Source organism: Schistocerca serialis, chromosome 5 (genome assembly GCF_023864345.2).
Source record: "Schistocerca serialis cubense isolate TAMUIC-IGC-003099 chromosome 5, iqSchSeri2.2, whole genome shotgun sequence".
NCBI classification, from domain to species: Eukaryota; Metazoa; Arthropoda; class Insecta; order Orthoptera; family Acrididae; genus Schistocerca; species Schistocerca serialis.
Window position 1 is genome coordinate 346,288,633 of NC_064642.1, and position 14,803 is coordinate 346,303,435.

At 42.5% G+C, this 14,803-nt stretch overlaps 1 protein-coding gene across 4 annotated transcripts in view; it reads left to right on the forward strand.

The window, feature by feature from the left end:
• Positions 1-14,803, forward strand: part of LOC126480950 (WD repeat-containing protein 47) — a 702,106-nt gene that overhangs the window by 205,979 nt on the left and 481,324 nt on the right. Inside the window, exon 1 of one of the 4 annotated variants that reach the window (XM_050104377.1) lies at positions 13,954-14,179. The exons of 2 other annotated variants lie outside the window; for them this stretch is intronic. The gene's annotated coding sequence lies outside the window, so the exon portion shown is untranslated. Of the gene's footprint in view, positions 1-13,953; positions 14,180-14,803 lie in introns of those variants that run through there. One more of the 4 variants, XM_050104376.1, reaches the window with a different exon arrangement.

Sequence of the window (14,803 nt, forward strand, 5' to 3'; positions counted from 1 at the left end):
GGCTTACAAGGCCATCTTCAGACATTTACTGAGTATTATCACCAAAGAAGTTAAATGTTAGCAGACAACATTGGAAGAGAAGTAACACATCTGAACTGATGTAGAAACATACAGTAAGACAAGTCTCCATGTTGACAATTCTTTTGCTGTACTTATTATTTTTCTTGATTTTCTTCAGTTACTGGCAGCCATAGAATTAGTGATTGAATCTCACACACTGAACTATTGGATGTTGTTTTTGCTATGGCCCATAGAACATTTATAATGATGCTGCTAGCACTATAACTATAAACATGCATTAACAAAGTACTTGTAAAATACATGTGTTCCAGTTACTTTAATGTGACCTCTTGTCAAAAGATTGCAGTGGTTACCAGTGTGAGAAGTGCAGGAAGGTAGTGAGCGAGGTACTGGAAGGTGTGGACCCATGCTGACTCCAGTTCCGTGGCAAACTGTGCTAGGTTTCTCAGTTTAGGATCTCACAGAATTCCTACAATCTGTGTACAAGGAGTATTCGGAAATAATTTACAATAGCATTTCACATGTTATACATTTTGCAGCTGAGATGTCTTAATATACTTTCCATGAATTTCAATGCAAAGTGGGATTGACGGAGGACATCAAAAGGGTGCAAAAAAGGGCAGCTCATTTAGTATTATCACGTAATAGGGGAGAGAGTGTGGCAGATATGATACGCGAGTTGGGATGGAAGTCATTAAAGCAAAGACGTTTTTCGTCGCGGCGAGATCTATTTACGAAATTTCAGTCACCAACTTTCTCTTCCGAATGCGAAAATATTTTGTTGAGCCCAGCCTACATAGGTAGGATTGATCATCAATATAAAATAAGAGAAATCAGAGCTCGAACAGAAAGGTTTAGGTGTTCGTTTTTCCCGCGCGCTGTTCGGGAGTGGAATGGTAGAGAGATAGTATGATTGTGGTTCGATGAACCCTGTGCCAAGCACTAAATGTGAATTGCAAAGTAATCATGTAGATGTAGATGAAGTAATGTGTATTCCACATAGGCTGTAGTCTCAATAGTTAAGGCTTTCTTTTAACTGGTACTTGTATTACTGTCCATGTTTAACACCCCTTGTAGTTGTCTCAAATACTGTTCATATTTTACTTTGCTCATTTATTTAATGAAAACTGTTACACAGCCACTGCTTTGATTATAATGTTAATGTTAAAATGCAGTACCACCACACTCTTGGATGGTAGGTTCCCTCAAACACCTCCATTTTCCTGCATTTAGTTATTTCTGTTTGTCTTATTGATATTGCTTATGTATTCTGTATTTACATTGATAACTGTCTCTTCTTTTAATTTGTTGTGTGTCACTCTCCATGTTTCATACCTCCTGATGAAGCCTTGTCTAGTACTAATTTTATTTTATTTTGTTAGTTTTGTTTATTAATAGAAACTGTATTGTAGGCATGCTATTCCTATTTTGTGCTAAAGGTTTTCCTGTCTACTCCATTGTTATTCATGTACAGTTCAGTTTTTACTTTTTCATTGCAAAGATGTTACTTACTCTATGTTTCTACATCAGTCTAGATGTGTTAGTTCTCTTCCAATGTTGTCTGCTAACATTTAACTTCTTTGGTGATAATACTCAGTATATGTCTCAAGATGGCCTTGTAAGCCGAAAACCAGGTTACAATAAAAGTAATATTGTAGAACAAAAGCAAACTGGTGCTTTTATTTATAATAATAGACTTCATCGTTCAGTCACACCGGAGAAATTAATTGCTAGGAAGGCTGGTTGAAGTTTTTCCATCTTGATTTATTCAACACGACCTCAGCGTCTGGTGCAGTTTTTCGGCCTCATTGCAACTTGTATTCAAGAGTCAAATTGCACAAATGTTTTTTTTTCCTCGAGAGATTCACATTATTGATGCAATGCCTATCGACTGTCACACCATCCATCTTCCTACGACGTCATCTGGGCGTGAATACGGTTTGCGTGTGGTTCCGATCATTGATGTCGACTTGTTCATACCGGAATCGCTGCTTCACTTTAAAGTCGCTCCACAGTTGCATCCCGTTCCTATCCTCGACACCAAGGGCTAATGCTTGGCAATATCTTGAATCGAACACAGGTCCAAATGGTTCAAATGGACTATGGGATTTAACTTCTGAGGTCATCAGTCCCTTAGAACTTAGAACTACTTAAACCTAACTAACCTAAGGACATCACACACATCCATGCCCCTGGCACGATTCGAACCTAGAACCGCTCGGCCACCCCGGCCGGCGAACACAGGTCCACCTTGGTTAACCTGCCGTAGGTTTCTGATCTTAATCAGTGATAATTAATAACAGTGAAGAAAGCTCTCAGTCTAAAAGACCCAGAGCCAGCTGAATTCAGTTCCCTGAGAAAGTCCACCGCATTCCTGAGAACCGTGTTAGAGAAAAGCACGGTAGCGAACGTTTCGGGCAGACTTCTCCATCAGTTTCAGACCTAACGAAGGTGCTCGGCCTCAAAACTAACTAGAGGAGAGAAAAACAAGCTTCTCCCGTTAGCTGCGAGGTTTATTCTTAGTGTCGCGTTAGTGCGTTCTAGAACGACGCGCTGCTATTTGTGTTGTTGATGCAAGTAGGTGTTAGGGGAAAAAGTTTCTACTCGCCAGTATAACTCTTAGAATTAAATAGTAAACTGGAGTAACAATAATTCCGCGAGCTGGTGCAGTTATAAAGTCGTTCCCTACAGTCATGTGCTAGAAGACCATAAAACAGTAAGTTATTTTTAATGTAGATTTATGTATGTGGCAGGCGGATATGAGCAATAACAAAAGTTGAACCTTATGACAGTAAATGCGTGGATGTTCGAGAACTGAGAATCGTTTTGATGATGATTGTGTTGCATGAGCGAAGAAGGCACGTCCTGGAAGTGGCTCGTTACTATTCGCCGTAGAGGCCACCTTAGCTCAAAGAGTAGTGATCGTCCGAGTGAACCCCACCAAATCAAGCATTCATCCAGCCCCTGGCCCTCAGCCGTATTTTATAATAGTACGCATCTAGCAACTAACAGCCGTATCCAAAAACGTTAACTGCGTTTTAAGATTGTAGCTTTCCTGCTGAGTAATACTTTCAGTGACAGTAATATTTTAAGATGTGCTTAATTTTAATCGACATTAGTTGCTTTGGCCGTTAGCTAAGCACAATTAACCGCGTATCTTAGGGACAGAGGAGCGGTGGGCGTGTATGCCTATTACTGGTTAGTCCTGAACGTGCATTATAGAGACGGTCATCTTTAAATGCGGTACATACTTTTAGCAAGGAATACGAAATTAAATTAAAACTCTCGTACAACGCAATGAGTGGAAAAAATACATTCAAAACATTTAGTAAATATTTATTATTGTGTGTCATGTGGCGTGATGCATTTAAAAATAAGTACAGTCACTGCTATTAATCAGTTACTCATCCGCTCAGACAGACATGATAATACACTTCATCAGTCAGTTACAGTGCCACAGCTGTAGGACCGCAGAGGGTGGCAGCAATATGAAACAGAGAACAGCTGACACGAAGTGTGCTGAATGGTGCTAAATTTTATCGATAAGTACTTGTGGGCAGGCGTTCAACTTACCGCACCCTTACCTAAAGCTGATACTGATTTATGTAGGTCAGAAGTTAATAGTAAGATCGGTACATATGCGGCACAGGTACCGCCCGATAACGTCATTATTGCCACTTGAGCCAACGTGTTTGACGACTACTGTCGCAAAGCCTTCTTTATTGCCTTTAACCCTTTCCTTGTATTACGGCTTCGATCATAAAATTTATATATGTAACCTTGGCAAATACACAAAATATTCAAGAGCAACTTGGATGCAAATAGCTGAAAGTTTGTAGGAGATCTTTCCGCATCAGGATATATCGAACGACTGCACTCGCGTAAGTGTGTGTGTGTGTCTGTGTGTGTGTGTGTGTGTGTGTGCGTGTGTGCGCGCGCGCGCGCGTGTTGAGAGAGAGGGGGGGGGGGGGGAGTCACATCAATCATAACAGGGCACCACTGACCTCGTTAGCCTCACAACTCCCTACTTCTGTAAGCTGACAGCAACGAAAAATTTTGATGGTGCATTAGAAATGACGGTTCAACTGTAAAAATATTGGATTGTTCTGCTCCGCTGGGAGAATAACTACTTCTTAACAGTAAGAAAGTCTTTCTCTTGATTTCCTTTCCGGCGTTTTGTGACATACTACTTCATTCGTATTAAATTAAAAATCTTTTATTCGGATAGCTCATATGCCCGGAAAAACGTCGCAGAATTTTTATATGTTTTAAGCTTATTTTAACGCCCTTCCCACAAATGTTAACACTTCACTCAGTTTAGTTTACACTTCACATTCACTGAAATCTTAAAATCTTAACAGTACACCTTCTCGTTAGGACTGCGAACAGACAACATTCTGATTCAGTAGTTCGCAGAGCGCCGTTAACGCCATATATTTGTAATACAGGCTCAGTATTAGAGAAAATGGTAGTGAGAGACAAGGAGCGTGTAAAATACCTTGAAATGAGCCGTGACAGTCATGAGTTGGTTCAAATGTCTCTAAGCACTATGGGACTTAACATCTGAGGTCATCTGTCCCCTAGGCTTAGAACTACTTAAACCTAATGACATCACACACATCCATGCCCGAGGCAGGATTCGAACCTGCGACCGTAGCAGCAGCGCGCTTCCGGACTGAAGCGCCTAGAACCGCTCGGCCGCAGAGGCCGGCCAGTCATGAGTGAAACAACAGTTAGGAAGTGGCTTTAGGCTGACTTCCATAAAACAGTAGGCGAAGACTTCGTGTTGCGGGAATGAAATTTGTATTTTGCATAAAGTCGGTGAACTTATCGCGTCAAATTAATGTAAACTCCAAGCTTTTGACAGTATTCCTCAAGGTCTTCGCCAGGAAAGCAGTTGGCTGTCACAAGACCGAACTGACTGAGTTGAACGATGTGGTGGTGCCCGCTGTAACCAGGTATGAAACCATCGCCCACTGTTTCACGTCGCTCACAGTGTCTTTCTCAACAAAATGTAAACTGTGGTGCCAGCCGCCGATCTCTCAACCGACAAGGATTATATCGGCAAGGCTCCAGTTAACAAGATTTCAAACATTTCAGTTACAGCCGCACACTAATAAATTTAGAGGAGCTCCTATTGATACAATTTGTGTGCAGTATGTTACCAATCTTAAATTTTGCATAATTTGGATGCGAGAAATGCAGGGTTGCCAAAATGAAACTTGTACAGAAATATGTACCTATTAGTCAAGATCCTGAGGTGTACATCTATCAGTCAAGGTTGTCCGTTTCGATGCTGTCATATTCTAAGAAAATTCCTCCTGTTCATTAACTAGAGTAACTTAATTAGTGTATTTTCCACCGGTTTATTTTCCGTAACGATGTTTTATCAATGATTCTAGTCTCACTTTAGCATTCAAAAATTTCTTTTGGTAACTGTCTCATTGACGCCAACGGTCTTATCGCAGTGGTAACACAGTTCCCATCAGGTCACCGAAGTAAAACGTTGTCGCACTTGTCCTAGCACTTGGATGGGCGACCATCCGGTCTGCCGAGCGCTATTGGCAAGCTCTGTGCACTCAGCCGTTGTGTGGCAAACTGAGGAGCTACTTGATCGCGAAGTAGCGGCTCCTGTTTCGTAAACTGACTGACGGCCGGGAGAACGGTGTGCTGACCACATGCACCCCCATATCAGCATCCAGTGACGCCTGTGGGCTGAGGATGACACGGCGGCCAGTCGGTACCTTTGGGCCTTCATGGCCTGTGCGGGAGGAGTTTATAGTTTTTTTTAGTCTTACTGACGCAACAAAGTATCATTAGAAATTTACCCACCATATTATGAAAGTTTAGTGATTTAACGAGTATAATCTTCTTGAGCATAATATTACTGCAACCTGTGAATAGATTAAAGTATTTCGATTATAATGCAATGATCTTTTTCAATTGACTTCAAGTTTTGTAATGAATTGATAGAAAATTTCGTTGTGGCATGGCAGTGCCTTCCGTCGGTGGCAGTAAGACTTTCTTGACCTGAAAGAAATGTTCCACGTTTGCCCAGTTCGTGGATATTATGTATTCAAAATAAATTTTCCTCATTTGAAAATAATTTGTAAGCATATTGTCATCGGTAGATAATTCTTACATTATTCGACGTTCATTTCTTATATTACTTGACATTCCTGAATTATTCATATGGGAATCCACTGTCGGACCAATTTCTCTCTCTTTTTCTGGCTTGTCAACGCTTGTCTTAAGCTCTTGTTCTCAAATCAGTACCGCTGTATTATCATCTTCACGAATTATTTTAGCTGATACAACGTTGGAGGCTGGTCCCGGCGGAGGTTCGAGTCCACCCTCGGGCGTGTGTGTGTGTGCGTGTGTGTGTGTGTGTGTGTGTGTGTGTGTGTGTGTGTGTGTGTGTGTGTTTGTCCTTAGGATAATTTAGGCTAAGTAGCGTGTAAGCTTAGTGACTGATGACGTTAGCAGTTAAGTCCCATAAGATTTCACACACATTTGAACATTTTTTGAACAACGTTGGAACTTTCTCAGTAGAATAAGCATCTGGAAACCATAGCTGGCATCTGCAGGTGATGGTAGGTTCACATGTATGTGGACTCCCACTTTAAAAATCTTTCGTATAGTAAGCAGCTATCTTGCTGAAGTGAGCATCGTCTGCTTGCAGAACATTGCTTGTTTTAGCTGGTATTGGCAGCATCTACTTATAAAATCACTCATGAATAGCTAAGGATTGAAATAGTACGTTGGTGATGTGTAGCAAGTTGTGTCCTGTCACAGAAAAAGCTAGCGTGTGGAAGATGCGCCAAGACAAGAACATAATTTTTCTGCCTGTAATTCTTTAGGCTGGTTTCGTGGCTTTCACGTTCACACGAAAGTGCCCTTGAGATTAATTTACCAAACGAGTTCAAAGCGAACCATAGTATAGTACATGGCGATCGTGTACTCGTATAAAATGTAGCAAGAGATTTTCGTCCGAGCTGTGAAATGCGTCGTCTTCTCAGCTTCCCGGTGTGTGCTGCAGACCATGCAGTACAAGTATCAAGTTTTTAAACCAGCCCAGCGCATGCAGCACTCTCTCCTTCGCTGCTTCTAGGAAAAGAGATAGTATTATGTTCGGGGCAACGAAGTAGCCGATGCAGCAGCCAAGGTGGTCTGCAACATCCCTTTTACTGCTTATTGTTTCCTCCCTGCCCTCCTATATGCAGTTATCTCGCTGTTAAGCAACAGGGACATTTTCCTGGTGGGGACCGAATTTGCTGCATTAAGGGAGATTAAGTTAACCGGTTTTGAGTACATTCAGCTGGAAAAAATAAAAAAAGTCCTAACCCACCTCCGAGTTGAGCGCTGATGGTCGCTGCATGAATTTCGTCTCCGCTTATAGGACCAAACAGTGCACTGTGTTTGTGGCGTAGAGTATCGGGATGCTAAATTTCTTAAAGAGTGCGTCGCGTTTGCTATTTAGAATCGCAGGTGCAAGAACGTTCTTGGAATGAGTTCTACAACCTCGACATCGGCGTGGAGAAGACAATAGTACGTAAAAAAAAAAACCCTCGATTCGTAATAAAGAAGATAACATGTGAGAAAAAACATTAAGTATATAGGAAAATATACTGTAAACACTACAAGCACATTACACTTCTGACTGAAAAACGCGAAAGCTTGCAAATCTAAAAGAACTTTAAAATAGAGCTTTACTGATGAGTTTACGTATACAGACACACTACAGTCAAATAGCACGCTGAAGATTGTTGAGCCTCTGGAAGACTTCTCCGCACACTGTAGATGTCTTTAATTCCTCTTCCTTTGAGACAGCAAATTACACAGTTCTAAATACGATCCATAGTTTGAAGTTCACCTCATTCACAGAAAGGATCATGTGCAAGATCCCACTGTCATCAAGCTTTTTCAGCGACCCGTTCCAGTTCTTAATTTTTGACACTGTTTTTGTTGTACAAGAGAAAATGACGCTTCAGTCTGGTCGTGTGGTTGCCTTATATATAAAAATCGCCTTCTTTTGTGCATTCTATTATTTTTGTGTAGTTAATGTATAAATACAAATGATCATGATTGCACACATGACCTGTAATTAATGTCGTATTTTGTAATTATAGGTGCAGTGACGTAGGTTTTGTGGCCATATGTTTATTGTCTTTAGTTTGTGTTCATTGTGCCAGGTTGTGGTCTTTCCCATTACATATACGAGGGGCGTTAAATAACTAATGCAACACACTTTTTTTCTCTGACAGCAGGTTGATGTTACTCAGGATTCCAATACACCATATTATTCCCCACCCTTTTGGCTACAAAACCCCGTTTTTAACATAATATCCATTCAGTGTAACAGCCTCACACCATCTTACTGGGATGGCCAGTATGATCGCATGGTGACACACTACTGGTCGACGTCGGAGCCAACGTTTTGTTGCATCAACAACCTCCCCATCATCCACGTACTGCTTCCCGCGGAGTGCATCCTCCATTGGGCCAACAAACAGAAGGCGGAAGGTGTGAGATTCGGGATGTGGGGTGGATGAAGAAGAACTGTCCATTGGAATTTTGTGAGCTCCTCTCGGATGTGCAGACGTGTGAGATCTACCATTGTCACGGAGGTGTTTGATTGTGATCCGTCGAGCACCTCGAATGAGAGTGTCTGCACATTCCAACAATGCAACAGTCAGAGATGTATGCGGTCAGCCGGCATGTGGGAGATCGGGCACGTTTGCGCGACGTTGTAGCGACGATGACAGTGGCTTCGCCCAACGACTCATCGTGTTTTTGCTCACTGCCAGGTCTCAGTAGATATTCTACAAGCGCATATGTATCTCTGCGATGCTCCGGTTTTCCACCGAAAGAAACTCAATGACAGCTCTCTGCTTGGAACGCATCTTCGTTATAGATGCCATTTGGAAGGCGAAGTATAGTGCTGCCACGTATCGGAACTTCATGAAACTCTAGGAGCAGAGGCAGGAATATTCTACGATGTCCCACAACGAATTCCGCATTTTTCAGCCGAAATTTGCCGCGAAAAAAAAAAAGTGTTGCATTACTTACTGAACACCCGACGTACAATGTCCGAAAAGATCCCTCACCCCGAGGTTATACACTACTCGTATATTGTATATTAGAGTAATTACGTATAAAACCTACGTATACAGCATATCTGTATTTGTACTATCGCATCTTACATAGTGATCTATGCGTCTCCAAGCTTCGAAAAGCTTACTATACACTTTCCCGCAATTCTTTATTAGTCTTGCACTTTGGTAGAGCTACGTGGAACCTGATTATTCCCCATAATGGCTTTTTTTTTCAAATTATAAAATCCAGGCTTCGAGGAGACCATTTTAAAGGGGTTGGAGATGTTGCCGAGCGATGCCGTTTCCAGAAACTTCCTTCCTTAGACCCTAAAACCACATGTGTGAAATGCTATGGATCGCAGATTAAACAGAAAATAATACTGCTTGTCGAGGTACAGCGTTTGTAAATTGTGCCAACAAAGCAGGACAGGCTGCAGTACGCTCCTCTGTCATCGTCCGAACATTCATTCACGAACATTGGTCTAAGTCCTTTCATATTGAGATCCTTTTTTATTCTGATCTCTCTCTGTTGACAGTGGTAGTGGTACTGGAATTTCACCTGCTCCTATGCGAATGTACGAAGTCAGGACGGGTAGAGGGACTTCTCGGACACCTTGTATATGGCTGAGGATGGCCTGTTATTTGAACGAAACTGCCAGTTTTAATGAAGTGGCATATAGCTATTATGACCAATCAGTTTTCCGAAACATATAAAAGCTGTAAATCATCACCGCCTTAAAATTTCTCTAATTTCTTCATGAATCGTGTTTGCTAAGGATGCTGGACTGGGGAACAATACTCAAGAATTGGACGAACGAGTATTTTGCCATCTAGTTTTTCTGTATTATTTCATCCCTCACCCCATAAGCGGGGGGTGGGGGGGGGGGGGGGCGGCTGGCTGTCAGCGTTACAATCAACCCGCTCATCGGACAAGTTATTTTAAAATTTGGAAAGGTGAATTTAATGAAGGCTTCTTTCGTTTTGCCGTTAATTTTAAAACAGAAATACTGAAAGGTAAGACATAAACGATAAGAACACATTTAAAATTAAAACACAAGATAGAAAACTGTGATTTTCAAGATGAAACACTAAACTGTCACTAAAAGTTTAATTACCTTCCCTGGAAAAAAATCGTCTGTTGTTGGATAGGCAAATGTTAGAATTATGGAGCACTGGCAGGTAGTATCAGCGGAGGCAGAGTGAATGTTAGGGAGGCAGGGAGGACTATTGGGGGCGGGGGGGGAGGGGGGGTATTGGTAAGGCCATAATATGAAGGGAAAAAAGAGGTAGGGCAGGATGGGGAGGGAAGGGGAGAAGCGGTAGGTAAAGACGAGGGGGAAAGAAAAGGAAGCCTTGACGAGTTGGGCTGGGCGCGGTGGAATAATAGTAGTTCGTAGAAGGGGTAAATGTTGGGACGGATTTCATTGTATGGGAGAGCAAGACGGTTGAAATTCCGTTGGGAGAGGATTAGGAGTGCGTGCATGTGTACGGATTTGGAACTTGGCGGTACAGTGGTGGCAGTGTACTACGAATCGAAGTTAAGTGAAAGACAAAAAGATTATTGGAGTCAAGTTTGCGGGTGGTGTAGGTTGTTCAAAGTTGTTAAATGTGATTGAGTTGAGGTGGGAATGTGATGAGATCATAAAGGCTCTTTGTGGGGGAAGGTAAACGCGTGCAGAAAGCAAGGTAGAGTGCAGCACGTTCAAGGATTTTGAGAGACTGATAGAACAGGCAACATTTGCATAGGAGAGATGGGCCAAATCAGGATTTTGTAGGTGTGGAGGAGGTGGAGGTGAGTAATCCCCAAGTAGGCCTAGTTTGTCTATTGTGAGCTTTCTTTAGCATGGTTACTACAGAGCGATTAAAATTACTTGACAGGTGTCTGTCACTTGGGGGCTACAGTGTTGCCAAATCGGCTGCCTCTCGCTTAAAGGCGAAACGCATACACGGCGGGTCACTCTGAAAGTGCTGAAAGCTGTTCATGTAATGCGAAGCGGTTGTGGAAGCGGTGCTCGTTAGGTATGACAGGAACGCCAGATGTTCTGTCTAGAGCTGTTTTTAAGCGATCAATTAGAATAGTGGCAGACGACACGTTTTGCAGCTCTGAATTTGCGCTAGTGTCCTAACTTAACCACAACCTCGCGATATGGCAGGTATCTGAGAAAACGGCGCTCAAGAACCTGCGGCAGAGCAATTAATCATCCTCACTTTGTTCACGGCAGTTAAAGCGGAAGTGCAGGAGCAAACTTAAGACAGAAAAAAAATAGTTTCATCACTAAAAGCGAACTGTAACTTCTCGCTTTCATCAGTTGTGTGAAACTATCCTCACAATGGCTACACGAGATGATGTGATATCGACCGATGAGCAGTCGTGATTGGCCACACAGGTTATAGGAGACACAGATTCCACACGAAAAATTAATGACACGAAGAAAAATAAAATAAAAAAATAAAAAAGTCAATAAAAAAATAAAAAGGTCAATACGATGATGAAAATGATCTGCCGAAATATTAAAAATAAAAGAAATATGTATTTAAGCGCGTTAACCGAAAATAATAATAATAATAATAATAATAATAATAATAATAATAATAATAATCGATCATTTTGGTAAAGATTTACAGTTTAAAAATAGACATCTAAGAGATTTGAACCCACAGCCTTCTTCATGACAAAATTCTACCGAAACCTCTACGCTACATCACATCAAATTATGACGCTACATTTATGCCTCTTTACAACCAGTTGCAATGAAGATTTGCTGCCTTCAAAACGTTCGGCCCCAGTCAATATCGTGTGAAGCTTGTCTACTGTATGCCGATCTAATAATAGAAAATGTGACGCTGAATTGCGTTTTGTGCGGTGGTTTTTAGCTAGTACTGTGTACGAAATATGCGTATTTCGTTATCATCGTTCGGCGTGTATTGTTTTTGGTGTGGTTATGACGTCTGGTGAAATGAGAAACAAAAGGCCCAGAGCTAGGATTCGGGATACAAGCAGATCAAGAAAAGAAGCCAGATAAGGGATTAGAAGCGAATTGACCTTTTGTTGTGGAATGTTTGCAGTGGTGAACAGTTCGGGTGTGACCTTGTGACCTCTGATTGAAGAAAGGCAGCTCCATGTCTACTATCAAGTAATTGCAATGAGACTATAGGTGAGGTTTCGAAGTTAGTTGCCAGTCGAGGTTTAGTCCAAGATATTGAGATCAGTTTGGATTCCGTAGAAATGTTGGAACACGTGAGGCAATACTGACCCTACGACTTATTTTAGAAGAAAGATTAAGGAAAGGCAAACCTACGTTTCTAGCATTTGTAGACTTAGAGAAAGCTTTTTACAATGTCGATTGGAATACTCTCTTTCAAATTCTGAAGGTTGCAGGGGTAAAATACAGGGAGCGAAAGGCTATTTACAATTTGTACAGAAACCAGATGGCAGTTATAAGAGTCGAGGGGTATGAAAGGGAAGCAGTGGTTGGGAAGGGAGTGAGACAGGGCTGTAGCCTCTCCCCAATGGTTATTCAATCTGTATATTGAGCAAGCAATAAAGGAAACAAAAGAAAAGTTCGGAGTAGGTATTAAAATCCATGGACAAGAAATAAAAACTTTGAGGTCCGCCGATGACATTGTAATTCTGTCAGAGACAGCAAAGGACTTGGAAGAGAAGTTGAACGGAATGGACAGTGTCTTGAAAGGAGGATATAAGATGAACATCAACAAAAGCAAAACGAGGATAATGGAATGTAGTCGAATTAAGTCGGGTGATGCTGAGGGAATTAGGTTAGGAAATGAGACACTTTAAGTAGTAAAGGAGTTTTGCTATTTGGGGAGCAAAATAACTGATGATGGTCGAAGTAGAGAGGATATAAAATGTAGACTGGCAATGGCAAGGAAAGCGTTTCTGAAGAAGAGAAATTTGTTAACATCGAATATAGATTTAAGTGTCAGGAAGTCGTTTCTGAAAGTATTTGTATGGAGTGTATCTATGTATGGAAGTGAAACGTGGACTATAAATTATTTGGTCAGGAAGAGAATAGAAGCTTTCAAAATGTGGTGGTACAGAAGAATGCTGAAGATTAGATGGGTAGATCACATAAGTAATGAGGAGGTACTGAATAGGATTGGGGAGAAGAGGAGTTTGTGGCACAACTTGACTAGAGGAAGGGATCGGTTGGTAGGACATGTTCTGAAACATCAAGGGATCACCAATTTAGTATTGGAGGGCAGCGTGAAGGGTAAAAATCGTAGAGGGAGACCAAGAGATGAATACACTAAGCAGATTCAGAAGGATGTAGGCTGCAGTAGGTACTGGGAGATGAAGAAGCTTGCACAGGATAGAGTAGCATGGAGAGCTGCATCAAACCAGTCTCAGGACTGAAGACCACAACAACAGCATTAAGTTGACTGGATATGGTGGGGTAGAAAACAAGGAGACCGAAGCTGTGTGGGTGGTTCGTCCTATAGTTATTGCTTGGCTTTCCGAGAGGTTGATCTTGACGAGCCATTGGTTGCTCCAGGAGATTAACTGTGGAGGATTTGGAGGCATCGTTCGGGGTTTTAGAGTGTAGGGTAGAGGGCGAAACGGTATCATCAGCGTACTGTCGCCTCTTTTAGTACTTTTCCGCCTCTCAGTGCCAGATTCCGGGGAGATGACGGCGGTCGGAGAAAGGGAAATGCGGCCTGGATGTGTGACGGGCCGGGGCGCAGGTAACGGTGCGTGTCTCGGCCGGCCGGCCAGCCCCACCTCGGTCGGCGCTCTCCTCCGCCGGCGCCAGGCAGCCAGCCAACCGGCCGGCCGGCGGCCGATCGATGCAGTGACACTCCGTACCGGGCGGCCCACATGGTCGCGTCGGCCGCGCTGCGCTCCGCTCCGCTGCTCGTCTCGTCTCGTCTTGTGTGCTCTGTTGTGATGTGACTCTCTGTGCTCCGTCTCGTGTCAGCGACCGGCGTCGGATCTCGGATACACGCAGTGACCTTCGCGTCGTATAACCTCGGCGCCAGTGAGGACATTGGAGTCTGGGCTGTTCCAAAACCGGGAAGATAAAAGAACGTTGTCCTCAGTAAGCGTATGTAGCAAAGTGTTGTAGTATAGTGTTTCTTCAGATGAGTTTCAACTCTTGCAATGTGTTGTAACTAAGTATTCTAACGGATTTTAACTGTCATGCGCCGGACAGGCATCGGAACCCGCGAAGTTACCGGTTCCGGTCCGATTCAAGCCACCGAGGGATATGGTGGAATTCGTCCAGTACATAGTTCTTATGTCGAGAAGTTTCATTGTTGCATTACATGCCGGTGAAACGCGTTTTGGAGGCTGTAAGAGTGTTGCAGTTAAGTTGTGATCAGGCTGAATGTAAAAGTGTAACTGAGAACAGCATAGAATTTGGTAGGATTAAGATGCCCTAGAATATTTGAATTAGCCGGTGCAGTCGTAATCTCTACAGCGATTTTAGATGCAGCAGTCCAAATTTACTCCGTAGTTTTTCGGTGTCTGACTGATAATCCTCGTCAGTCAGATGATACAGTGTTTGGTCACAGGGAATCAATGGATACTATAACTGCCAGTCTTCTTACTCATGCACGACTCTGTTTTTAGAAGGTCGCATATTCAAATGGCCAACAATTTCATTACTTTCGACTTGCCGTCTGTGTACGCGTCGATTTCCGTTGCACATCGTTTATATAGTTCTGAA